General features: G+C 44.2%; 1 pseudogene; it reads right to left on the reverse strand.

Annotated features, from left to right (window-relative positions):
• Window positions 1-1,946: 1,946 nt before the first annotated feature.
• Window positions 1,947-26,429, reverse strand: LOC140453897 (immunoglobulin lambda-1 light chain-like; annotated as a pseudogene).

Consider the following 26,429-nt stretch of genomic DNA (forward strand, 5'->3'; position numbering starts at 1 on the left):
AGGATCTGTGTAGAGTGACGGGGGGAAGAAGTGACGGAAAGAGTGTAAATGATAGGAAGTGTGAGTGTGGGAGACTGAGAGAGAGCATGTGCAAAGGACAGTGCGTATGTCAGTGTATGTGAGAGTGTTACAGAGAGAGAATGTGCACAAGGGAGAGGAAGAATTAGAAAGACTGTTGAAGGGACAGAAACTGTGAATATGTGTGTGTGAGTGAGGGGGCAAAAAAGAGGAAGTGTGTGTGTGAGAGAAAGAGTTAAAACGCTACGTGTAAGAGAAGTAAACTGTGCGTGTGTGAGTGGCAGGTTGTATGTGTGTGAGTGGGGAATTGGAGAGAGCGTGTGAAAGGGTCAGAGAATGTGTGACTGTGTGTGAATGTGTCTGTGCGAGACAGACGGAGTGCTTGTGAATGCGTGTGCAAGTGAGAGAGGGAATGTGTCTAAAAGAGGGAAAGTGTGCGAGAGAGAGAGGGAGTTAAGCAAGTAAAAACAGAAATATATGACTATATATCTATATAAGTCTGTATATGCAGATGAGGATTGTCCTTAGAATGAAGCTTGCCACTTTTGGCTGGTGAAGCCTTTTTAAATACATTAATAAGTGACATCATTGCCGCTGAGATTTTCTCATCCTCATCCTGCTGTTAGCTGGGACTGCGACTGAAGATGTGAAGGTGTGCACAGCCAACGCCTTTCATTCTGAAAAAAAAAAGCCTTGCTTTTTTTGCCCCACCCGCTTGCTGAACGTTCCTATTGAATCCGAAGTCACAGTGCATCACTGGGCCAAAAACAAAGTTTCGTTTCCAACTGCCGTCCTTTCCAAACTTGGTTGGTATCCCTCCCTCCCCTGGGAATGTCTCTCTTGACTGCCTTTGCTGATGTCTGATAAATGTTTTCCACAGTGAATGAGATGGGATAGGGCAAAGATGTCACACTTTCGCAGACGTTGACATTTGGGGGCAGGGTGTTCAAGTCTCCCCAGGAATGGCTGAAGAAGGGCTTATGCCCGAAGCGTCGATTGTCCTGCTCCTTGGATGCTGCCTGACCTGCTGCGCTTTTCCAGCAACACATTTTCAGCTCTGATCTCCAGCATCTGCAGTCCTCACTTCTTACTTCGACTGCACTAAGGAATAGAGTCCAAGGCGCCCAATATATCAGAATTGCAGTGGCACTCGGAAAGGGGGTTTAATTGACAAGATTAATGACAGAACTGGGAGGTTAGATTGATCAGGAGAGCGTGACCAGCCTGGTGCACTTCTCTCGACAGAATAAAGAGCTGAGGAACATCGCTAGATTGATTATTTTAAAATGCTACAGTTTAGGTCGAAAGGAATGTTCTGTTTCTTGAACAAACATACCAAGGTCGATCAGCATTACCCAGTTTTAATGAATTGGTCAGTAATACAGGAGGAACTCTCTCTGGCAGGAAGATTGAGAGATGAGCTACTATGGCACACAGGAAAGAAGGGGGACTCAATCCCAAAACAGAACAAGGAGGAAATGGGATTTTCGCTCCTGTAGGGAGTGTTTGGAGTGTATATTATTGATATGTGATCCCATGCCATCATTTGACATAATTCTGTGTGATATCGTTGGAAGTACAAACTGTCCACTGACAACCCCTTTCAGTGTTCAATAATGAGGAATAATCATGTCATGGCGCCATTTCATGTTTATTCATAGCTTGTGTTTACAAAGCTCACACATGCAACATCGTCCAAAAGGGAGATTGCTCCTCATTCTACCTAGAAAGACAGTTTACACACAAAATACTGGGGGATGATTGCAACAGGAGATCCCCACTCACTGAATGGAACAAATATTTCACCCGTCCCTGACATCCTTCAATGTTCACCAGGTAGTGACACTACTGCAGAAGCTGCATTGTACAACAAAAAAAAAACAAGCAAGCAACGACGTGCTGCATGGCCCACCGTGATATTGTCAGCCTCAGAGCGAACAGTCGCCGGGGCTGATGGTGTTGAGGAGAGGCGAGTTCAGTGAACCGTGCCTCACACCTGCAGGAATACCTGGAGCCCGTCTTCCAGTCGGTGGCCTGGATTGTGAGGTAACTGCTCAGGCTGTAGCTTTGATCATTGCCCAGGGACACGGCACTTGTGGACACTCCGCTGTCTCTCTCTCTCTCTCTTTCCCATCCACGCACCAGAGCACCCGCACAAAGCCCGGCTCAAAGCGACTCACCGGACAGGACAGAGTAGCTGATCTTGTATCTATTTGCTCGGACGAAGGAGGGAGTAGAAGGGACAGATGGTTCCCGGACATCGCTACCTGTGCGTGAGGAAAGAGAGAGAAAGAGTGGTTTAAAAACTGGAATGAAAACCTCTCTGACCTATGAGTGTGAGGGATAGGTACTCGTGTATATGATTCTGAACTTCTTGTGTGTGTGTGTTAAGGACCGAGACAAAACTTATTCATCTAGCTTTCTGACTGATATAAGTGCGAATTATTTATATATATATATATATATAATATATATATATATATGTCTGACCTGTTTGTGTCTGAGGGAATGAGTGAAGTATTAGTATGCCAATCTGACACCTATGTGTGTGGGCGTGTGCTTGTCTGTGTGTGCGAGGGAGATAGAGGAAAGTAGTTATTAATGTAACTGACACCTCTGTGATTATGTGCGTGTGAGACAGCGAGAGAGAGACAGACAGACAGACAGACAGAGGAAAAGAATTATGAATATAACTGAAACCCGTGTCTGTGCATGCATGTGTGTGTGAGAGAGAAGGTGAGAGTTATCAGTTTCACTATCTGACCTGCCTGGGAGAGATAAGTCTGAATTTAAACATCACTGCCACCTGTGTGAGTGAAATGCTAAAACAAGATTCCTGATTCTGTTTCTCATGAAACAGAATTATTATCATATACAACAGAGTGATGGGCATGCTTGTGTTAGAGAAAGGGTGAGAGATTATTCATGTAAATAACACTTTGGAATAATTAATTGTTCCAAGATAATTATCAACGGAACACTGATCTGTGGAGACAATTCTGAATACAATCGCCGACCTGTCTCTGTGCGTGTGAAACAAGAATAATTAATAGACATAACACTCTGTTTGTGTGTGAGAGACAGGATTATTGATCTCATTCGTGTGTGTGCCTGAGAGAAATATTGATGTAAACTCTAATTTATGTGTGTGTGTGTGTGTATATATATATACGAATATGGGTGTGTGTGCATGTCTGTGTGTATGTTGGAGTGAGAGAGAACTACTAATATGTATAACACTCTGACCGGAGTGATTGAGTGAGATAGATAATGTTTTTAAATATAAGAATCACCAGTATGTGCATGAGTGAGATTATTAATATAATCTCTGACTTGTATGTAAATCTATGAGTGAGCATGCGCATCAGTCTATCTGTCGGAGTGAGAGAGCCAGGGAAAGAGACCTGTGTATTTTTGTGAGACAGGGAATTATTAATATCATTCCGACCTGTGGGTGCAAAATAATTATCAACGGAACACTGATCTGTGGAGACAATTCTGAATATAATCGCCGACCTGTCTCTGTGCGTGTGAAACAAGAATAATTAATAGACATAACACTCTGTTTGTGTGTGAGAGACAGGATTATTGATCTCATCTCTTATCTGTGTTTATTTTTGAGAGGCGAGCGACAGAGGTTGATTAGTATAAATAGCACTTTGGTCTGTGTATGTCTGTGTGAGAGATTTTGTAACGTAATCTCTGATTTGTTTGTGCTCATGAAACAGAATTATTATCATATACAACAGAGTGATGTGCATGCGTGTGTTAGAGAAAGGGTGAGAGATTATTCATGTAAATAACACTTTGAGCGCTCTGTGTCTGTGAGAGAGAATTATTGATATAATCTCTGAACTCTGTGTGTTTGTGACAGAGAAAGAGTGGAGGGAGATTATTAAATATATAAATAAATTCTGACTTGTGTGTCTGTGGGAGGGCGAATTATTAATGCAACATGCATCTGTGAGTGTGTAAGGAAGAACTGTTGCTATAATCTCTGAACTATGTGTGCTTGTGAAAGATGGAATGGTCAATGTATCACTGACCTGGTTGTGTGAGAGAATTATTGATACGAGCTCAGATCTGTCAATGTTTGTGTGCTATAAAGAATTATTCATATAAATAACACGCTAACGTATGTGCATGGTGGGAGATGGAGAGAGAGAATTATTACTATAAATAACACCCCGACTTGTGTGTCTGAGGGACAGAATTATTGATGCAGAGAACACCTGACCTGTGTGTGCGTGAGGGGAATTATTGGTACAATCTCTGACCTGTGTGAGACAGCGAAAGAGAAGGGGACAGAGAATTGTTAAAGGAACTCTGTATATAAGAGAGAGAATTATTGTTGGAATCTCTGACCTGTGTGATTTTGTATGCGTGAGAGACAAACTCATCGATGCAACACTGAACGATGTGTGAGCGAGAGAGGGAGAGGAAGAAGGAGAATTGTTGATATATATCACACTGACCTGTGTCTGAAGAGAAACTTATTAAAAGGGCATTAAAGTGCATGAGTAAGAGAGGATTATTGATATAATCCATCTGGTCTGGGAGTGTGAGATTTAAAAAATTAATATGAATAACACTGACCTGCATGTCCACATGAATGAGCGAGTGAACAATTAACATATATAAAGCATGCCGAACTTTGAGAGCGTGAGATAGAATTATAAATACAAATAAAAATAAAATTCTGAACCGTCTTTGTGACTGTGAGTGACTGAGTAAATGAGTGGGAGAGAGAATTATTAATATGTCTCTGACCTTGTGTGTGTGTCAATTTGATTTGTTGCAAAATGTGTGAAATCGACTCTAGCGGGATACAAAATGAAACTAACGTGAATGATAGACAGAGGAAGACAAACAGAGTCACTTACTGCGACCAGTCAGGGTGGTTCCACGTCCAAACATCCATCACAGAGGGATGTTCCCATAGCACGGCTCATCAAGAATCAATAGAGGGCTGAAGGGGAGCAAAGTGGGAAAAATACTCTTAATCTGTCATTTTCCACATTATACCTTTCTTGAGGAATTAGGGGGATGGGAGTTGGATCGATTCGCAGACCAGAATCTAATGTAATCGTCAAATAGCAATCTGGCCTGTGCATCAGAACTGGCTATTAATATTTGTGTGTGTAAGAGAAACATTAAATATCTTCTGCGCAGGAGTCACTGGACCCTTATTATTAACTCTGATTTCTCCAAATGGATGCAGCTAGATCTGCTCAGCCATTCTAGCAATTTATGGTTTTGATTAAGATCTGACGTGCGCTATCTAATGCTTCCAAATAAACCTGTTGGACCATAACCAGGCGTTAATTAACTTGAAGAAAGTGAGGAACATAGCTGCTGAAGATCAGAGTCGCGAGGGTAGTGCAAGAATAGCACAGCAGGCCAGGCAGCATCGAAGGACCAGGAGAATCGACGTTTCGAGCATGCGCCCTTCATCAGGGCTCACATTCCTGATGAAGGGCCGATGCCCGAAACGTCGATTCTCCTGCTCCTCGGATGTTACCTGGCCTGCTGTGCTTTTCCAGCGCCGTACCCTTGACTATAAACTGGTTTTATAGAACATAGAACATAGAACAATACAGCACAGAACAGGCCCTTCGGCCCACGATGTTGTGCCGAACTTCTAACCTAGATTAAGCACCCATCCATGTACCTATCCAAATGCCGCTTAAAGGTCGCCAATGATTCTGACTCTACCACTCCCACGGGCAGCGCTTTGTGTGATTTTTATCAATGTCCACCCCAGTCCAACGCCGCCACCTCCAAGTCTTATCTGACTTGTGTGTGCAACAGAAAATTATTGAGGTAAACTCTGATCTGTGTGCTATGTGCGCGAATATGAGAGACAGGGGATTACTTCTATAAGAAATTCTCTAATCGCACTGTTGTGTGAGACAGAGAAATACTAATATATTTCTGACCCGACTGTGTGACTGAAATATTAACTTAAATTATCTGAGCTGAGTGTGTGACAGAGAATTACTGTTGTAATTTATAATGTGCATGTGTGTGTGAGAGACAGTGGGAGACAGTATTATTAATATAAATAACACTCTGACCTGAGTGTGTGACAGCGAGAATTATTGATTGGAATCTCTGACCTGTGTGTGTTTTGTGCGTGAGCAAGAGAGGGAGTCAGTGAATTATTAACATAAATAGCACACTGCCCTGTGTGATTTTGTAAAAGAGAGAATTATTAAGATATTTATGTTTTTAACCTGGGTTTTTTTTAATGAGAGACTTGTCACAAGCACTGTCAGAGAGGGGGGGGGGAAGAGAGAGGGGGGGTGAGAGAGAGTGATGAATACAAATAACACAGTATACTGTGCGTGCCTGTGAGCGAGAATTATTGCTATCAGACTGACCTGTGTATTTGAGAGAGGTTGAAGGGACGTAATGTCGGACATGTATACTTGTGTGTGGGTCGGAGAAAGGGAGAGGGGAAACGAGAGAGAGGGAACAAGAGAGAATCGTGAATATAAAGTGCAGGCTGACTTATTTCTGTGTGAGAGAATTATTGTTTAAATGTCTGAAATGTGTGTGATTTGTGTGTGAGTTCGAGAATTGTGAATATAATGTAATTATGTAATTTTCTTATTAATGCCCTATGTAATTTTCTTATTAATGATATATAGTTAACCTGTGTTCGAAAGAATTATCGTTATGCTCTCTGACCTGTTTGTGCGTGGATATCAGAGCGAATTAACGCTCTATGTAAAACACTGGCCTTTGTATTTATGTCCAAGTGTGCTGGAGCGAGCAAGAACCACTGGTATAAATAATATTGACTGCTACACGTTTGTGTGAAAGAGAGTTATTAATTGAACATTGACCTACGTAGAAGAGAGAACGAGGACAAGAGTTATTAATATAACAATCTATTCTGTGTATGAGAGATACATTTTAATATATGTATATATTTGACCTGTATGTGAGAGAAATATTAATCTGACTTGTGTGTGAGAGAAAATTATTTATGTATGCACTGTTTGAGAGAGAGAGTGTGTGAGAGAGAATGTGAGAGACAGAGAAACAGAAAGAATTACAAACATATGTAACACCCTGACCACAGTGCGTGTGTGTTTATGAGGCAATGAATTACAGATAAAACACTGACTTACGCCTGTGTCAGAATTATTCATATCATCTACTTGACGTGTGTGTATTTGTGAACGAGGAAATTATGCATGTTTGCGTGAGAGAAAATCATTGTGATAATATCTGATGAGTGTGTGTGTGTGTGCCCGTGTGTGTTTGTGTGTCTGTCTGTCTGTCCGTGTGTGTGGTAGACAGAGGGAGAATTATTAATATCAAGAGCATTCTGACCGCTATGTGTTTGTCTAAGAGAGAGAATTATTAATGTAACATTGACTTGCCTTGCGTGAGAGAGCAATATTGTTGTAACCTCTGACCTGTATGTTCGTGAGAGATAGAGATGTATTAACATACATAACAAGCTGACCTTTGTGTACGTATGCGTGTAAGAGAGAAATAGAGAGTGGGGGGGGGGTGGGGGGGCGGAGAGAGAGAGAGAAAGACAGCGAGAATTATGACCGTAAAATCTTTGTTTAAGGAAGAGATTAGGAATATAATACTGCCCTCCGGGTGTGGGGGGAGAATTATTGATACAATCTTGACCTGTGGGTATTTGTGAGAGAGAATTATTGATATAATCTCTGTAGGTGTATTTGTGTGAGAGAGATTTATTATTTTATCATTAACCTGGCTGTGGAAGAGCATTATTGAAAAACTCTGATCCTTGTGTATTTGCTTGAGAGAGAGCATTACACATAGCATACCGATTACTGTGGGTGTATGAGACAGAGAGAGAGAGAGAGAGAAATCGACGTTTCGGGCAAAAGCCCTTCATCAGGAATAAAGGCAGTGAGCATGAAGCGTGGAGAGATAAGCTAGAGGAGGGTGGGGGTGTGGAGAAAGTAGCATAGAGTACAATGGGTGAGTGGGGGAGGGGATGAAGGTGATAGGTCAGGGAGGAGAGGGTGGAGTGGATAGGTGGAAAAGGAGATAGGCAGGTAGGACAAGTTCGGACAAGTCATGGGGACAGTGCTGAGCTGGAAGTTTGGAGCTAGGGTGAGGTGGGGGAAGGGGAAATGAGGAAACTGTTGAATTCCACATTGATGCCCTGGGGTTGAAGTGTTCCGAGGCGGAAGATGAGGCGTTCTTCCTCCAGGCGTCTGGTGGTGAGGGAGTGGCTGTGAAGGAGGCCCAGGACCGCCATGTCCTCGGCAGAGTGGGAGGGGGAGTTGAAATGTTGGGCCACAGGGTGGTGTGGTTGATTGGTGCGGGTGTCCCGGAGATGTTCCCTAAAGCGCTCTGCTAGGAGGCGCCCAGTCTCCCCAATGTAGAGGAGACCGTATCGGGAGCAACGGATACAATAAATGATATTAGTGGATGTGCAGGTAAAACTTTGATGGATGTGGAAGGCTCCTTTAGGGCCTTGGATAGAGGTGAGGGAGGAGGTGTGGGCGCAGGTTTTACAGTTCCTGCGGTGGCAGGGGAAAGTGCCAAGATGGGAGGGTGGGTTGTAGGGGGGTGTGGACCTGACCAGATAGTCATGGAGGGAACGGTCTCCGCGGAAGGCGGAAAGGGGTGGAGAGTGAAATATATCCCTGATAGTGGGGTCTGTTTGGAGGTGGTGGAAATGTCGACGGATGATTTGGTTTATGCAAAGGGTGGAAGGTGAGCACCAGGGTCGTTCTGTCCTTGTTACGGTTGGAGGGGTGGGGTCTGAGGGCGGAGGTGCGGGATGTGGACGAGATGCGCTGGAGGGCGAGAGAATCATTGATATAATCTATATGACCTGTTTTGTGTGTGACAGAACGAACTATTAATACAAGCAAAATGCCCTGACCTGTGCGATTATGCGAGGCAAAAAAAAAGACATACAACATTCTCTAATCTCTGCGAGTGACTGAGTGATTGAGTGAATGAGTGAGTGAGTGACTGAGGGAGGGAGTCCATCCAGAGACTAACAGCTCTGCAGATCGGGCAGAAGCCTCTGACATTTCAGCTGGGCTGCCTGTATTGAAGGATATTTCTGGCAGAACTGACATGCGTTTAGCCACGTTTCAGAGGCTGTTGTAAATTTGACCGTTTCTGCACCCTGTGTTATTAGACAGTCTCACTGTGATAACCAGCGGAGACATTCCACACAGCACAGCGATAGACGGTAGAGTCACCGGGGAGCATGTTTCCGGTGGTTAGGATGTGACTGTTACTGGAGATGGCGCAAGAAGTTTGGAAACGGTCAGTGACACCGGTGCCTCTGTGTATATATATATATATATATATATATATATTAGCATCGTAATCACGTCTGATCATCCACACCCGGGCTTCTCCGGGAGCCTGTCGGTATCAACTCACGTGGGGGCTGCCCACATTGTCATTCTGCATCCCACGCTTCAATCGGGAGGTCTGACCAGCGGGGACTGGGTCGGACACTGCACTCTGATTGAGGACAGGAGCAGCCTCTCCACGTGAAGAAATAAACTGTGCACGTTGAGCGACTTTGCCAAAGGGTGCGAAGCAAAGCCGAGTGGTACTTCATGGTCAGACCTTAATCCAGAGCAATTTCTGAACCGTCGCAGGGAGCAGCAGGGCCCACAGCCAACGCAGCATCGGAAACTTTTCCGCTGGAGCACGAGCTGAAACAGTCTGGGGGTTGTCTCCAGTCGAAGCGTTTGTTGTGAACTCCCAGGAGCTGCTCTGCACCCCTGTGTTGGTCAACCGAAGAGTGCCCCTCCCGCCTCGATTTATTCACTGCAATGCAAATGTAGGCGCAGCGACCAGCTAAACGACGATGGGTTTTCACTGATGTATTTCTGACTTCTCACATCACTGTCCATCATCCAAACTTTCGGGCTTGCGGTGTTTAACATGGGACTGGATTTAGTTCTCATAGGAACACAGCAAGTAAGGGCCAACGTTGGGTATTCGGCCTGCTCTGCCATTCAGTAGGATCATGATCAATAATCCCAATCAGTCTCCTGTTCCCACTTTCTCCCCCAATTCCGTTTGATGCCGTTAGCCGGAATAGCAACATCCAACTCCTCTGGAAAACATGGATTTCTAATCATATTTTGCACTTCTCTTTTCTTTCTCTGAGCTTTCTTGGTGTCACAAAGTCACGGAGTCAGTCAAGCAAAAGCACAGATATAAGCCCTTCATCTCAATCTGTTCATGCCAACTGGGCGCATAGAGTTAAGGTAAGGAGCAGAATGCTTCCACAGCATTTGGGAAAAGCTGGTTTCATCCACAGATTGTTGGGTATATGGGAAACACTGCCTGTAAGGTTGGGAGAGGGAGAAGCCCTCATAACATTGAAGATGCATTTAGTTACACAAGGGCTGGAAAATGAGATTGGGAGTGTTGGGGGATAATTTTTGATCAGCACAGACTTGTTGGTCTGAAAGGTCCATTTATGTTATGGAGACCTTTATGACTCTGTGACATTGGGTTTTGGCTGACGTCACCAATTATTTTCAAAATATTAATCATGCCCCGTCAAAAATGTGCTCACGCAGCAGCTTTAAGTTGCCACCCTTGGCAGAGGGCTGGCATCTGTATTACAATTATTTTAATCCGTTATGGTAAAACCATCAATGACAAGAATTCGCAGAAGGAGGGAAATGAAGACTTAAAACTCCTTGGCAGAATAGATTTAGAGGCGGAATAGAAAGACTGGAATGGGATATGGACGGTGTCAGTGATTGGGGAAGGAAGTGGTAAATGCACCTTAATGTGGAAAAATGTAGAATTATATGCTTAGGATGGCGGAATAGTAAACCAGGGTATTTCTTAAAGGGCTGGGACAGTGAGCCGTTAATTTGGACTGAGATGAAGAGAAATTCTTTCGCTCAGAGCCGGGTGAATCTTTGGTATTCTCGATGCCAATGGAAGACTCTCATGGGCAGCAATTTGTACACTAAGCTAATCGAGGGATATGGGATAGGAAAGTGCAGTTGTGAAGCAATCATCCTTCATTCTAATGAATGGCAGGGCGCGGTCAAAGGACTGAATGACCTCCTCTTCCTTAAAATGGAGTCTTCGGTTTTATTTTAAGGCTTGTTGCTTTGAAAGCTGCTATAAAACAACAACTCTTCAGCAGTCTGGTTAAATCCATCTCAATGATGTTTCAGAGTTGAGCAGCCGGTTTCAAGGCTGCCTCTGCATCCGAGTTCAATGCAGTACTGGGTCTCGATCTGGGGGGTGGGGGGGAACCTGGATGGCGTTTGAAGTGCCTCATTTGAGCTATCGAAAGCCAAAACGATGCTGTCTTTGGCCTGTCTGTGAAGGGGCTGCATATGGTGTGGTCACTTGCTCCAGATGGAGGGGAAGGGAAGGGTCATGACGTTGGGGGAACTGAAATCTCTCTGATGGCTGAGCAATTAGCAGAGACTGCAGCAGCCAGTGGCACCCTCAGTTGTCAGCTCCTAAACATCACAGAGGTGGTTGTGGCTTCACTAAGGAGCAGGAGGCAAAACGCAGTCTCCAACAAATCTTCACCTTCGCAGACATGTCACACATTTACACAAACAAGGCCACGATAGACTGGGTCACACAAAATAATCAAAGTGGAGATGAGCTTTTCATCCTCTGGACTCTCACAGTCTCCAGCTCACTCCTGTTCCCAATCACTCTAGCACCAGATCTCACACCAGCTATCACTCATCCAGCAACTACACCTCTCCTTATCAATTTAACACCTTCCATCTCTGGCGCACCTCCCTATCTCTTCAGTTCCTACACGCTGCCTTGCATCTGCTGCCTTATCAGCCAATATACACTTCCTTAATTCAACAAGCATTTATACCCGTTCGTCTTTCTGTAACTACCTCAAGCTCCTCGTTATCTCTATAATCACCTTCATCCACGAAATCCTTCTTTATCCCTAACACTTCCTCGAGTTCCTGGACTAATCCCTATTTTTGTTACCTCCTACAGACCCTGCACACCTCAATATCTCCAAAACCTTCTTCAGACCCTTTGCCTCTCCTTAACTCTGGAACCATCTCCAGCCCCTGAAACCTTCCCCTTCTCTGCACATTACTCCAGAACATTCACCACTCCCTATCTCTGTAACATTCTCCAGTCTATGCATGTCACTCTATCAGCATGTGTTCCTCCAACCCCTCCGAACTCAATAATCTTCTTCAGAATCTGCACCACTTCCTGTCTCTTTTACCTCCTCCAGCCCTTAAATGCCGCCCTCCCTCCATATGTTCCTTCAATTTTTACTTCATTTCCCTGTCTCTGTCACTTCCTCTAGACACTAGATTCCTCACTATTTGTATCATTGTCTACACCCTTGCCTTTCACAGTAACCACCTCAGGTCCCTAAATCCCTCTTCGGTTATCGCCACCAGCCCTACTACCCCAGACCATGGGAATTCATTCAGACCATGGGTTCCTCCTTATTTCAAACAAAGCTTCCAGTGCCTACACCTCTCCTTATCACTGCAACTACTTCCAAATGCATCACCATTCCCAGTCTCTGTCACTTCCTCCAGCTGTTGCACCCATCTGTATCTTCCGACACTCCTTCAGTCCCAACATCCCTCCATATTTCTGTCATTTCCTCCAGCCCTACGCTTCTCCCTATCTCTGTCACTTCCTCCTGCTCTTGTATCTTACCATATCTCCATACACTCCTCGAATTCATACACCCTTCTCTACCTCTGACGTTTCCTCCAGCCTCCAGATTCCTCCATATTTATGTCAATCCCTCCGGTGCCTACACATCTCCCAATCACGTTGAGCACCTCGGGTCCTAATAACCTTCCCTTGTTATCTCCACCAGCCCAAGTAGCCTCTATATCTCTGCAATCCCCTCCACAACACTCTTCCCTATGTATATAAAATCCTCTAGACACTATACCACCCTCGACCTCGTTTAACCCCTACCGATACAACACCTTTCCTTATTTCTGGAAGCAGTTACTGAACCTACCTATCCCTATCTCTGTCACACCTTCCAAACGCTACACCTCTCCCTACCTCTGGAAATAATTCCAACCCGACATCCCTCCACAGTTCTGTAATCTCTTTCAGCTCTAATCTAGATTAGATTACTTACAGTGTGGAAACAGGCCCTTCGGCCCAACAAGTCCACACCGACCCGCCGAAGCGCAACCCACCCAGACCCATTCCCTTACGTTTACCCCTTCACCTCACACTCAGGGCAATTTAGCATGGCCAATTTACCTAACCTGCACATTTCTTTGGACTGTGGGAGGAAACCGGAGCACCCGGAGGAAACCCACGCAGACACGGGGAGAATGTGCAAACTCCACACAGTCAGTCGCCTGAGGCGGGAATTGAACCCGGGTCTCTGGCGCTGTGAGGCAGCAGTGCTAACCACCTATCTAAATATCTCACCTATCTCACCTATCTAAATATTCCTGAAGAAGGGCTTATGCCCAAAACGTCCATTCTCCTGCTCCTCGGATGCTGCCTGGTCTGCTGTGTTTTTCCAGCACCACATTTTTCAACTCTGGTCTCCAGCATCTGCAGTCCTCACTTTCTCCTATCTAAATATTTCACCTCCTCCAGCGCCTGCACATGTCTCCCTTCATTGTCGCGATGTCCTCCAAATCTATCTTACCTTCTCCAGCCCCTACACCCCTTCTCCTCATTGTAACTTTCTCGAGCCTTGCACTTTTCCTTATCGCTCTAACCACCAGCAGCTCTGTCAAATCTCCATCTGTCTGTAAATCCCTCCAGCACCAAAGCATCCACCTATCACTAGAATGTCCTCTAAGGTCTTACTATCACTCAATTGCGAAGCCCTCCTGCAGCCCTATCACCTCCTCCCTACTCTCTGAAACTTCTTTAAAGCCCTAAGTGCCCCCCCCCCCATCACTGTAACCACCTCCAGTTCCTACAGCCTACGTCCCTCTCTCTCACCTTCACAAGTCACAGCTCCTTCCCTAAATATAGAAACTTCTTCAGTCTCTACATCCTAATAAATTGATGCATTTTGGTCAGGCACATCAGACAGGACTTATAGCTTGTGGGAAGCCCTGGGTAGTGTTGCCAAACAAAGAGACAGGGGTGTACAGGTGCACAGATCCTTGAAAGTTGAGTCCCATGTTGACAGAGTAGGGAAGAAGGTCTGTGGCATTCCTGCTTCATTAATCAATGCATTGAGTATAGGAGTTGGGAGCTTATGTTGCAGCTGTGCCGGACATTAACTGGGCCACTTTTGTGATCCTGCGTTGAATTCTGCTAGATGAATGATGTTGTTAAATTTGAAAGATTTCAGAAAAGACTCATAAGGATGTTGATGGACTTGGAGGCTTTGAGCTGCATGGAGAGGCTGAATAAGCTGGGGCAATTCAACTTTGGGCATCGGAGGCTGAGAGGCTTATAAAACTTACAAAAAATAAAATCAGGAGAAGTATTGACACAGTGAATAGTTGTTTCCCAAGATAGGGCAGTCCAAACCTAGAGGGCTTAGCCTTATGGTGGAAGGAGGAGACTTGAAAGGGAGCTGAAGGGCAACATTTTTACCCAGAGGGTGATAAGCTATCAGAACAAGAGGCAGAGGTGGGTACAATTACAATACGTATGAGGCATTTCAATGGGCACATGAATAGGGTTTCAAGGGAGATGGACCAGATTCTGGCAAATGCGAATGTCTGGATATCTGGATGATTTGGACGGAAGGGCATGTATCCGGACTGCATAACTTTAAGAGTCTGTCTCTGTATCCTGTCCAGCCTCAATAATAATTATTGCCTCAGCTAATTCCTCCAGCTCCGACATCGTCCCTTTACCTGTAACCTCCTCCAGCCTCTGCACACTTCTTCATATATGTATAATCCTCCAGCACCTACGGCCTTCCCTGTCTCTGAAGTTTTTTTCCCAGTTCCAACATCCCTCCCTATCTCTATGATCTTTTGTAGCTGCTACGCTGCTCGCTATGGCTGCAACACCTTATATCCTCTCCCAAGCTTTTACCTCCTCTGGCCCCTTCGTCCCTCACTGCCTCTTTCACCTCCCCAAGCCCATTTAACCCTCCCATCTATGTACTCGCTTCTAGTCTTGATGTTTGTTTTCTCTTGCTCAAGAATTTGTGTCTTTTGAAAGAGATTGAAGTTACTTTCATGAGAGAAGGAGGAGGGGGGTGTAATTTCAACTGAAGCATGTCATCCTTGCTCCCATTCTAGTAACTCGCCCTCTGTGCCCATCGGCAGGGGCTGCATTCTTCAGAACCCAATAACTTTTGTCACTTGATGAAGGGCTTTTGCCCGAGACGTCGATTTCGCTGCTCGTTGGATGCTGCCTGAACTGCTGTGCTCTTCCAGCACCACTAATCCAGTATTCTAAAATCAGTGTCAGTCAATATCTGTCAGCAGTACTTTATTTCTCTCCCTCTGGCTTTCAGCTCCACTCACTGTCCTTCAAGATGTCATGTCTGATGAGCAGCAGGCTTTTCACTCAGAACAAGCGAGGAAGTTGCATTTTGTATAGCAGCTTTCACAAGTTTAGCGTGTCCCAGCGTATTTTTACAATCTATTAACTACTTGTGGCATTGTGATCACTTTGTGATGACGCTAACATGGCAGTCTATCCGCACACTCGGTTTCCAAAACCTCAAGACTTTTTTGCATTATCCTTTAAGGGTATGTAGGCGCTGCTCTCTGGGCAACCTTTTATTATCTACTGCTAGTTCCCCTTGGGACAATGGTGTTGAGCCACCTCCTTGAACTCCCACACTCTGTGGAAAGTACAGGGGCACCCACAGTGCTGTTAGCGATTTAATTCCAGGATTTTGACACGGCCACACTGAAGGATTTGCGACTGGGCTTCCAAGTTAGAATCTGTTGCTTGGAGGGGAACTCACAAGTGGCGTTGCTGGGGGGTAGAGGCCCTCAGAAATCTTGACAAGTTGCTGCAGTTCGTATTGTAGGTGGTACTCACTACTGCTACTCAGCGTCGGTGGTGAAGGGAATGGATAATGGTGGACGCAGTGCAAAACAAGCGGGATGCTGTATTCTGGATGGTGTAGAGCTTCTCAAGTGCAGTAAGAGTGCACCCAGCGAGGCAAGGAGGGAAAATTCCATTGCATCCCTGACTTGTGCCGTGTTGGAAGTTGGAAAGTCTTTGGCGAGCGAAGGGGTGAGGTATTCGCTGCAGAGTTCACAGCTTCTGACCTTCCCTTGAAGCGACACCATTTATGTCGCTGATCGGTCAAAGCAGCACGATTTCTCAAGACACCGCCCCAACCCAACTCATTGCAATGACTGTGTTGGGTAAGAGATTAAATACTTCAGGAATTATGCACGTGTTTTGAGGGCGTTTTGGGGAAACTCAGCCTCACTCTTTGTTTGAATGGCCGAAGAGGTTGGAGGGGTTGAATGGTCTCCTGCTGTCCCGATAGATTCGATTGTAATGAATGGTAAGGCCTTAAGGCATCGCAGAGGGACCTTGGAGCACAGTTGCACGCTTCTCTAAATGTCGTGTCACGGTGACACAGGTCGGTGTTGAAGACCTTTGGCACCTTGGCCTTTATTTGTCAGGGCAAGAGTATAGAAGTTGGAAAATATTTTGCAGTTGTCCAGGACATTGGTCAGGCCACACTTAGGGTATCGTGTTCAGTTTTGGACAGCTTGCTACAGGATGGATATTGTCAAACTAGAAAGAGTTCAGAAGGAATTTACGAGGATGTTGCCAAAACTCAACAGTCTGCTTTACAGGGAGAAGTTGGACAAGCTGGGGACTTCTTTTCCTAAGAGCACCGGAGACTAAGGAAGGACTTTATGGCAGTGTATGATATCACGAGAGGCATGGATAGTTGAATGCACTCAGACCTTTTCTCAGGGTTTGAGAATTGAGCAGGAGATGGCATCAGTTTAAGATTAGAAGCGAAAGAATAAAAGGGAAGTTGAAGGGAAACGTTTTTACAGAGAGCGTGGTACACGTATGGAATGAGTTACTTGTGGAAATGTTTGAGGCGGATACATTAAAAGGCATTTTGACAAATACATGGATAAGAAAAGTTTAGAAGGATGTGGACCAAGTATAGGGAAAATGGGGCTGTAGTGAATGGACATTTCACTTGGTATGGGCCAGTTTGTGGCAAAGGGACTGTCGCCATTCTGTGGGACTCTATGACTATGCGCGATTCTCTGATTAGCTCAGGCAAGGTGTGTTGAGAACGTGCTCCTCAAGGGAATGAATGGTAGCGAAGTGCATGAAATCAGTGCCCTTGTAGAGAATCATGGCAAGCGGGAGGGAAGAGGGAATAAAGGATCACAATGAAAAAATATAAGTGCAAGAATATGCGTGGAGCCTCGATTGGAACATCGGCACTGGTATGCTATGGTATGGACTGAATAACCTCTTTCTGTGCCTTGTACCAATGTCGTATTGTGTCTTACTGCAAACGTCAAAGGCTTAGAGTTTGAATTCATCGGGACTAGACACAAAGATACAACATTTGAAAGCGAGCAATAAGTTATATCACAAGAGAAAGGCTGTTTGGATTCCAGCAAGGTCCAATGCGCTGACATTGATACGATCATTTCTACCTGCCTTTCGGTGGGGAGTGGATAATAGGCAGTGGAGGCTGATCCAAGAGTAGTCAGAGATGCCAAAACATTGATCCTCTTCCTTGCAATGACTCCATCTATACTTCTCGCTGCTTCAGGCAGGTAGCCAACGTCATCAAAGAACACTCCCACCCCTGTTATAATTTCTCTCAGGCAGAAGATACAAACGCTTCCACATAGGTATAAACAGGTTTAAGTACAGTTTCTTGACTGCTGTTATCAGACATCTGAATGAACCTCTGAAACTGTAAATCTAATGATGATCGTGCGCGATGTGCAACTTTTCTACAGCAATACCATTATGTCCTTGCTATGCTCTCTGCTCCCAGTACACTTGGTATGATGTGATCGACCTGTGCTGCATGCAAAAGCAAAATTTCCCATGCATCCCAGTACGTGTCAATTAAAATTAAAACTAATCTAATGTGAAAATAAATAAATAAGTCAAATATCCCAAATAGCTAATAAAAGCGGAACGATCTGCGAATGGTGGAATGCAGAAATAAAAACAGAAGTTGCTGGAAAATCTCAGCAGGTCAAGTTAGCAAGGATAACGTTTCGGGTCCAATGACCCTTCCACAGAACACGCATTGTACCTCAAGTAACACATTGCAGGGAAGTGCTGCACGATCCACGGCTTTGATCACTGAATGTATGCAGAGCTGTAGAGAATATAAGGGGAGTGATGAGTAAAAAATAGCGCATTGCCCTTTCGAGCGGCAGAGAAACGTGTTTGTGTGCATGTGTGACAGTGTGAGAGAGATGGGGAAGTAGACACATTTCAGTCACAGCACCACACAGCGGTTTTGTTGGGGGTATACTTGAGTCACAGCGGCCTCCAGCGGCAGGGATGAGGAAGGTGCCCACCTTCTGAAAATGCCGAACCTGAGCTCAAGAAGAAACATTCCCCTGACTACTTGCACTGCCCTGATTTTTCCAGAGAGTCCAGTGTCTTTCAAACTCGAGCTAGGTCATAGTTGCAACAATTAAGAGAACAAGCACGCTGAACCGACTCCTCCCGCCCCCTATTTGCCCTCTATCACCCCGAGTGGCAACTCATCTTGTGCGAGTGGTTTCACTGTGTGCCTGGAGATGTGAAACTTCTCACGTGCGCTTACTGCCCTCTTTAGACCCTGCTCATGCTGATCAGAATCTCAGCCAGCGAATCCTACCATTTCCCAGACACCAAGCAGAAAGAAGACAGCCACAGCCACGGCCAGTGTGTTGCTTTACTGTCTAGATATCGCTTCCTCCTGTGCTTGCAGCTCTCTGACGCAGAGTGAAATCCAGTTGGCCAACAGCACTGACTACAATACTTCAGTCAATGTTTTTTTTTCTTTCTTTCTTCAATCTATTACTCACAATTGTCAGGATTGAATCTGAATCAACTGAACAACTTTGATCCCCATTTGCAGTTGAACAGAATTTTATGGGATTGGACTCATACAGTTTTTACGTGGCTGGAATTTCAGATGCAGGAAGAGAAGTAGGCTATTCAGCCTATCGAGTCTGCTTCACCATTTAATGGGATGCTGCCTGATTTAATTATCCTCATTCTCAATTTCCTTGCTTTGTTATACGGGGCACTTGCAGTTTGCAATCATCAATTTTCTTCCCTGCCATCCGCATTCAGAGAAAGCTAATTAAACTCTTGTGGGCTCATGCCGTGGTGACACACATATATCCACCATGTTATTTCAGCAGGTTCTGCTGTAGTTACACACAATCACCTTTGTGCACTTGTTCAATCTCTGCAGAGTCTCAATAGAAGACAAGATCAAGGACAGAGGTAGGCCATTCGTTCCTCCATACAATGCTATCATGCCCTTAACTCCACTTTCCTTCCCAATCCCCGGAAGACAGTTAACCCCTTCTTAATTAAATTTATATCTTTTCCTCAAAGTTACTTAATAATACAGCATTCATCACACTCCATAAATTCAAACCCTCTGAGAAAAATAATTCTTTGTCATCCCTGTTTTAAATCTACTACCACCGATTCGAAAACTCGCGGTCTAGATGACCCCCCGTGAGGAAACATCCCCTCTACGTTTACTTTGTCAATCTGCTTTAGCATGATCTTCGTCTCAGTTCTCGTCTCATTCTTCTGACCACGTCAGAACTGTTCAATCTCTCCTCATAAGACAAATGTCAGCTCTCACCATTGGGGTCCCCTTGCTTCAGGATTATTAAGCACATGTATAAGTGAGACAAATACCTGGATAATTGTGGAGTGATCTCTATGCTGAAAATTTTCCCACTCCAGACTGACATAGAAGAGGTTAATTTGTGTGTATTTGTGTGTGCCCTTCTATACATGTGTACGCCCATTGTCTCTGTCAAAAATAGAGACAGTCTGAGAACATTTGGCCCATCAAGTCAAACCTGCCATTCAATGCCATTATGGCTCAACCTCTATCTCAATGTAATCTGCCACTACCTCCCAGACTCCTCAACAGCTATAGTGCTTAGGAAACGATTTCTTTCTGATATAGACACCGATGACTTGGTTTCCACACAGTTCCGTGGTGGAAATTTCCACAGTTTCACCATCACCCAAGTGAAGAAATTTCGCATCTCAGCCTCAAATGTGCTAATCTGTAACCATGTGTACGTGAAAGCGGGCATGTCAAAAAGAAAAATGTGCTCGAGCAAGAAAAAAAATGTGTGTGGCTGTAAATATAAGAGATGTTGGGGTGAATGCATGGGTAAAAGAGCAAATGACTGGAAGACAGAGAACATATGTGTATGCATAGGAATGAAGGCATATGAAAGATTGAGTGCATATGAAAAATTGTTAGTGTGTGTAAGAGACGGAGATGGTGTGCGTGAGAGAGTTAGAGAGGATAAGTGGAAGAGAGATTGAGGGAGGAAGTGAGGGAGAGTGCGTGAAAGATAGAAAGTGTGAGTGTGTGAGGGAGTGAAAGTGGGAATGTGAAACAGGCTGACTGCATGTGAGGCGTTATGCGTTTCAGAGTGAATTTGCAAGACACAGAGGGAGAGTTAGAGTGCTAAAGGAGTAGAAATTGTGAATGCACATGTTGTGCGAGTGTGTTGAAAAGGGAAAGTGTGAGTGTGTGAGAAAGAGTTAAAGAGTGTGTTGAAAAGGAAAAGTGTGCATGTGCAAGCGAGAGGATGCGTTGGAGAGACTGAGTGTCAGAGTGAGAAAATGTGTGTGCGAATGTGTGCATGTGACAGACGGAGTGTTGGTGAAGGTGTGTATAAGTGAGTGAGTGTGTCAAAAAGAGGGAATGGGTGTGTGAGAGAGAAAATGGGAGTTAAGAGGGAGTTACTGTAAACAGGCTGGCAATACAGACTGGTAAACAGGCTGGCAGGTTTAATCTGCTGTCCCTGACACAGCATGTGTTTGTATTACACAGTCCAACCACGAACAATGTCTGTTTGTTACACTGCCCGAAGGTGCAGAGGCCGAAACAACAAATTCTATCATAATTACCGAGTCACTAGGAAGGAGGATTCATGGTCAAGGTTAATGACAGAACTGGGAGGTTAAATGAATCAGGAGAGGGTGACCGGTCTGGGCCACTTCTCTATAGAAAATAAAGAGCTGAGGAACATTATCTGACTGAGGCTTTTAAAATTCTGAGGGCCTGAATAGTGCGGAATGTTCTATTTCTTGAGCAAACGAGTTGATCATCATCACCCAGCCCCAATAAATTCGGTCCGTAAGACAAGAGGAAATTCCACAGGCAGGAGAATTGTGAAACTAGCTCCCACGGGGAGTGGGGGGGAAATAAGGAATCACTCTCACAGGGTGTAGGGGGAGAACTGGAGACTCGGTCTTTCAGGGAGTGATTTAGATGAAAATTATTGATGTGCGATCCCATACCATTACTTGATATAGTTCTGTGTAATGTTGCCACACGTGTAAAGTACCCACAGCCAAGACCCTGAGTGCCTCTTTCAGTGTCCAATAACGAAGCACACTCGTTTCCTGGAACTACTTCATATTTATTCAGAGCTGGTGTTTACAAAGTTCGCAAATGCAACATGGTCATTGTCTAAAAGGGGAGATCACTCCCCATTCTACCCAGAACGAGAGGATACACACAAAATGCTGGGGACAGTCGCAGCAGGAAATCCCCACTCACCAAATGGAATAATCATTTCACCCGTTCCTGATGCCCTTCCACATTCGGATTATTCGCTAAATAGTAACATCCGTTGCGAAACGAAATCAAACAGCAAAATGCCGCATGTCTCACAGCGACTGACCCCGAGTCATTGTTTTCCTCAGAGCTAACAGTCGCTGGGGCTGATGGTGTTGAGGAGAGGCGAGTTCAGTGAACCGTGCCTCACACTGCAGGAATACCTGGAGCCCTTCTTCCAGTCGGAAGCTGAGACGGTCAGGTAACTGCTCAGGCCGTAGCTCTGATCACTGTCCGGGGACACGGCGCTTGTGGTCACCCCGCTGTCTGTCTCTTTGCCACCCACGCTCCAGAGCACCTGCACAAAGCCCGGCTTAAAGCGACTCACCAGACAGGACAGGGTGGCTGATCCTGTGTCTACTTGTTCCGGTGAAGGAGGGAGTAGAAGGACAGAGGGTTTCTGATCATCACTACCTGTGAGTGGGGAAAGAAAGCAAAGGACCCGAAACATGAACTCTGATTTCTCTACACAGATGCTGCTAGATCAGCTGAACCTTTCTAGCAATTTGTGTTTTTGATTAAGATGAACTATTTGACTTATGTGTGAGAGAGATAATCATTGATGTCAACTCTGACGTGTGTGAATATGAGAGAAAGAATTACTTATGTACAGTACACTCTGACCGGCGTGAGTGAGAAAGAGAAATATTAATATAACTCTGAGTTGCCTGTGTGAGAGAAGTGTTGATATAATCTATCTGACCTGCATGTCTGACAAAGGCTGATTGTTGTTGTAATTTCTAATGTGTACTTGTGTGTGTGAGAGGGAGAGAGGGAGACGGCCAATTATTAACATAAATAACAAACTGACCCGTGTGTTTTTCTAAAAGAGAGAATTATTAATATAATTATGACTCTAACATGTGTGATGTTATTGGAAGACAACTATTAATATAAAACTGGCCTCTCTATGTGTGTGTGTGTGTGTGTGTGTGTGTGAGGGGGGCGGGGATGAGGTAAAAATGTAGAGAGAGAGAGAGAGAAAGGGAGAGAGAAGAAGGTGGGAGAGAGAATTAGAAATACAAATAACACACTGACCTGTGTGTGTCTATGAGAGAGAATTATTCCTGTAATACTGATTTGTACTGTTGAGATAAAATTATTGACATAATCCCTAATCTGTGCCCTTGTGCGTGCGTCTGTTTGTGTGTGTGAGAGAGAGAGAGAGAAAATGAGAGAGCAAGAGAAACATTCATAGAAATTGCACGTTGATCTCTTTGTGTGAGAGAGAATTGTTGATTAAATCTCGGAGCTATGTAGGAGTTGTGTGTTTGCGAAAGGGAGAATTGTGAATATATTTAACACTCTGCCCTGGGAGTTTTTGTGAAAGGGAGAATTACTAATATATCGTTGACCTGCTTGTGAGGGAGAACTGTTGTTATAATATCTGACCTGTTTGTGAGAGGGAATTATTAAGATATATAAAGCACTGACATTTACGTGCATGCTCATGTGTGTTGAAGGGAGAGAGAGAGAGAATTGTTGATATAAATAACATTGACTGCTAAATGTTTGTGTGTGAGAGAATTACTAATGTAACACTGATCTGCGATTGAGAGAGAAAGAGATGAGCAGTTATTAATATAACTATCTCACCTGCGTGTGAGAGATAAATACTAATATATATAAAACTCTCTGACCTTTGTGTGAGAGAAGTATTATGGTGAACTGCCTGACGTGCGTGAGAGAGAGAATTAACGATGTATACTCTGATCTGTGTTTTTGTGTGTGAGAGAGAGAGATAGAGAGAGAGAGAGATGAAGAGAGAGAGAGAGAAAGAATTACGAAGGTATATAAAACACTCTGACTGGTGTGTGTGTCTGCGTGTGTCTATGAGACAGTAAACTACAAGTAAAATACTGACCTATTGATATAAACTATTTAACGTGTGTGTATTTGTGAGTGAGAGCATTATGAATGTAACAATGCCCTTTATGAGAGAGAGATTTTTTGGTAGAATCTCTGACCTGTCTCTGTGTGTGTGGGTATATGTACGTGTGAGGGTTTGAGAGAGAGTTATTTAATTTAAAGAGAATTCATATCGCTCCATGTTTGTGTGTGAGAGGGAATTATTAATGGAACACTAACCTGCCTTGCGTGAGAGAGAAAGATTTTTACAACCTCTGAACTGCGTGTTTGTGAGAGACACAGAATTATTAACATTTATAACACATTGACCTTGTATGTGTATGTGTCAGAGAGAGAGAGAGAGAGAGAGAGAGAGAAGTGCAATTGCTCTCTCATTGTTTGAGGGAAAGTTCGGGAACACAACGCTAATCTGCGTGTCTGAGGGAAAGTTAGTGATGGAATCTTGACCTGCGTTTGTGAGAGAGAATTATTGATATAATCTCAATATTTGTGTGAGAAACAATTACTAATGGAGCCCTTACGTGGCTGTGAGAGAAAATCATTGATAAGCTCTGATGCTAATGTGTGTATATTTGCGTGAATGGGAATTATTAATATAAGTATTACACTGAGCATTCTATGCATTGGGGTCGGGAGGGGTACAGAGGGGGGAGGTGGGAGAGAGGCAAGAGGGAGAGAGAGAGATGGAGAGAGCGAATTGTCAACATACATAAAGCACCTGTCCGATTGTGTGTGTGTGTGAGAGAGAGACAGAACATTCGTTAAAATTGACCTGTGTGTATGAGAGAGAGAAAGAAAGGGCAAGTGATGTAAGTGACAGTCTGACTTGTGCGTGTCTGTGAGTGAGAAAACTATTAACGTAACTCTGAACGGTGTGTGTAAGAGAGAATTATTGATACATTCTCTGAACTGCCTGTGTTTGTGAGAAAGGGAATTATCAATGTAACACTGACCTGCACGAATGGGATGATTATTAATATAATCTCAGGTCTATCTATATATGTGAGAGAGATATTTATTAATTCAAATAACGTTTTGACCTGTGTGTGTGTGTGAGAGAGAGACACACACACAATTACTAAAATATAGGCAACATCCTGACTGTGAGGGGAGATGATTGTTACAATCGCTCACCCGTGTGTGTTTTATGTGTGAGCGAGAGAGGAGAGAGAGAATTATTAAGTGAACTCCGACCTGTAAATGTGTCAGAGAATTATTGATAGAATCTCTGACGTGCGTGAGAGAGAATTGTCCTTATAATCACTGACCTGTTTGTATTTTTGAGCGATAGAAATATTAATACATCACTGACCTGTGAGTGTGTGAGACAGAAATAATAATATAATCTCTGACCTTTGTGTGTATCTGAGAATAAGAGCAATTAACATAGATAACACATTGACTTGGGTGTGCATATGTGCACGGGCGTGCACACGTGTGCATGTTCATCTGTGTATGAGAGAGAGGCATGGGGACAGAAAGAGACAATGAGATGGATTAATACAAATAATGTTCTGAGCTACGTCTGTCTACACGAGAGCAAATTATTAATGCAACACTGTCCAGTAAATTTGAGAGAATTGCTGATATAATCTCTGGCCTGTGTGTGTGATTGACAGAGAAATTTTAATAACAATAACAATTAGCAATAAATATATTGATGTTGAGTATTCCTGCGAGAGTGAGTTATTAATATAACGTTGACCAGTGTGTCACACAAAGATGGTGAAAAAGAGAGAGAATTATTGATGCAAATACAATTCCGATCTGTGTGTGTCTGTGAGGCAGACAGAATAATAAAAGGAACACCAAACTGCACGTGTGAGAGAGAATTATTGATATAATCTATCTGTCCTGCATGTCTGTGAATGCAAGACAGACATAAAAGGCCCTGACCTGTCAGATTATGTGAGAAAATTATTGGTAAAACTGTACTTTTACCTCTGTGATTGAGTAAGTGAGAGAATAGTTATGCAATACTGACTTGTGTGTGTAAGTTACATTTGTTGCAAAATGTGTTAAATCGTGAATTGGCTAAATCTGGAGAATAGAATTGACGCTGAAGAGATAAGAATTGTATTCACCTGAATGATAAAGAGAGAGAAAACAGAATCACTTACTGCGAACATTCACGGTGGTCCCACCTCCGAAGATGAGACTTGGCCAGCCAGTGGTATTTAACGGTCAGACATTAATCCGGAGCAATTTCTGACCTGTTACATGGAGCAGCAGAGCCCACAGCAGGTACAGTGTCGGAAACATTTCCGCTGGAGAATGCATTGAAACAGTCAGCTGTCAGGGTGTTGCCTTCAGTTGAAGCGTTTGTTGGAAACTCCCGGGAGCCACGCTGCACCCAGTGTCGGTAAACCGGAGAGTGCTCTACCGCCTCTATTTATTCAGCAGAATGCAAATTAAGAGGCAGAGAACAGGCAAATCGTCACTTCGGGTCTGCACCGATCTATTTCTGGCTTCTCACTTGATTGTCCATCATCTTAACTTTCGGGTTTATGGTGTTTAACATCGGATTGGATTTATTTCCCAGAGGAACGTGGTAAATCAGGGCAGACATAAGCCATTCGGTCCACCTCGTCTGTTCTGCCATTCATCCAAATCAGCCCCCTGTCCCCACTTTCTCACCCTTTGATCCCTTTAGTCTGAAGAACTATATCCAAATCCCCTTGAAAACACGCAGGTCTTTTTTTTAAAAAAACTTACAATTCTCTTCTTTCTCCAGGCTTCCTTGGTGTAGCAGAGACACAGAGTCACACAGGCCCAT

Source organism: Chiloscyllium punctatum, chromosome 28 (assembly GCF_047496795.1).
Source record: "Chiloscyllium punctatum isolate Juve2018m chromosome 28, sChiPun1.3, whole genome shotgun sequence".
Taxonomy (NCBI): domain Eukaryota; kingdom Metazoa; phylum Chordata; class Chondrichthyes; order Orectolobiformes; family Hemiscylliidae; genus Chiloscyllium; species Chiloscyllium punctatum.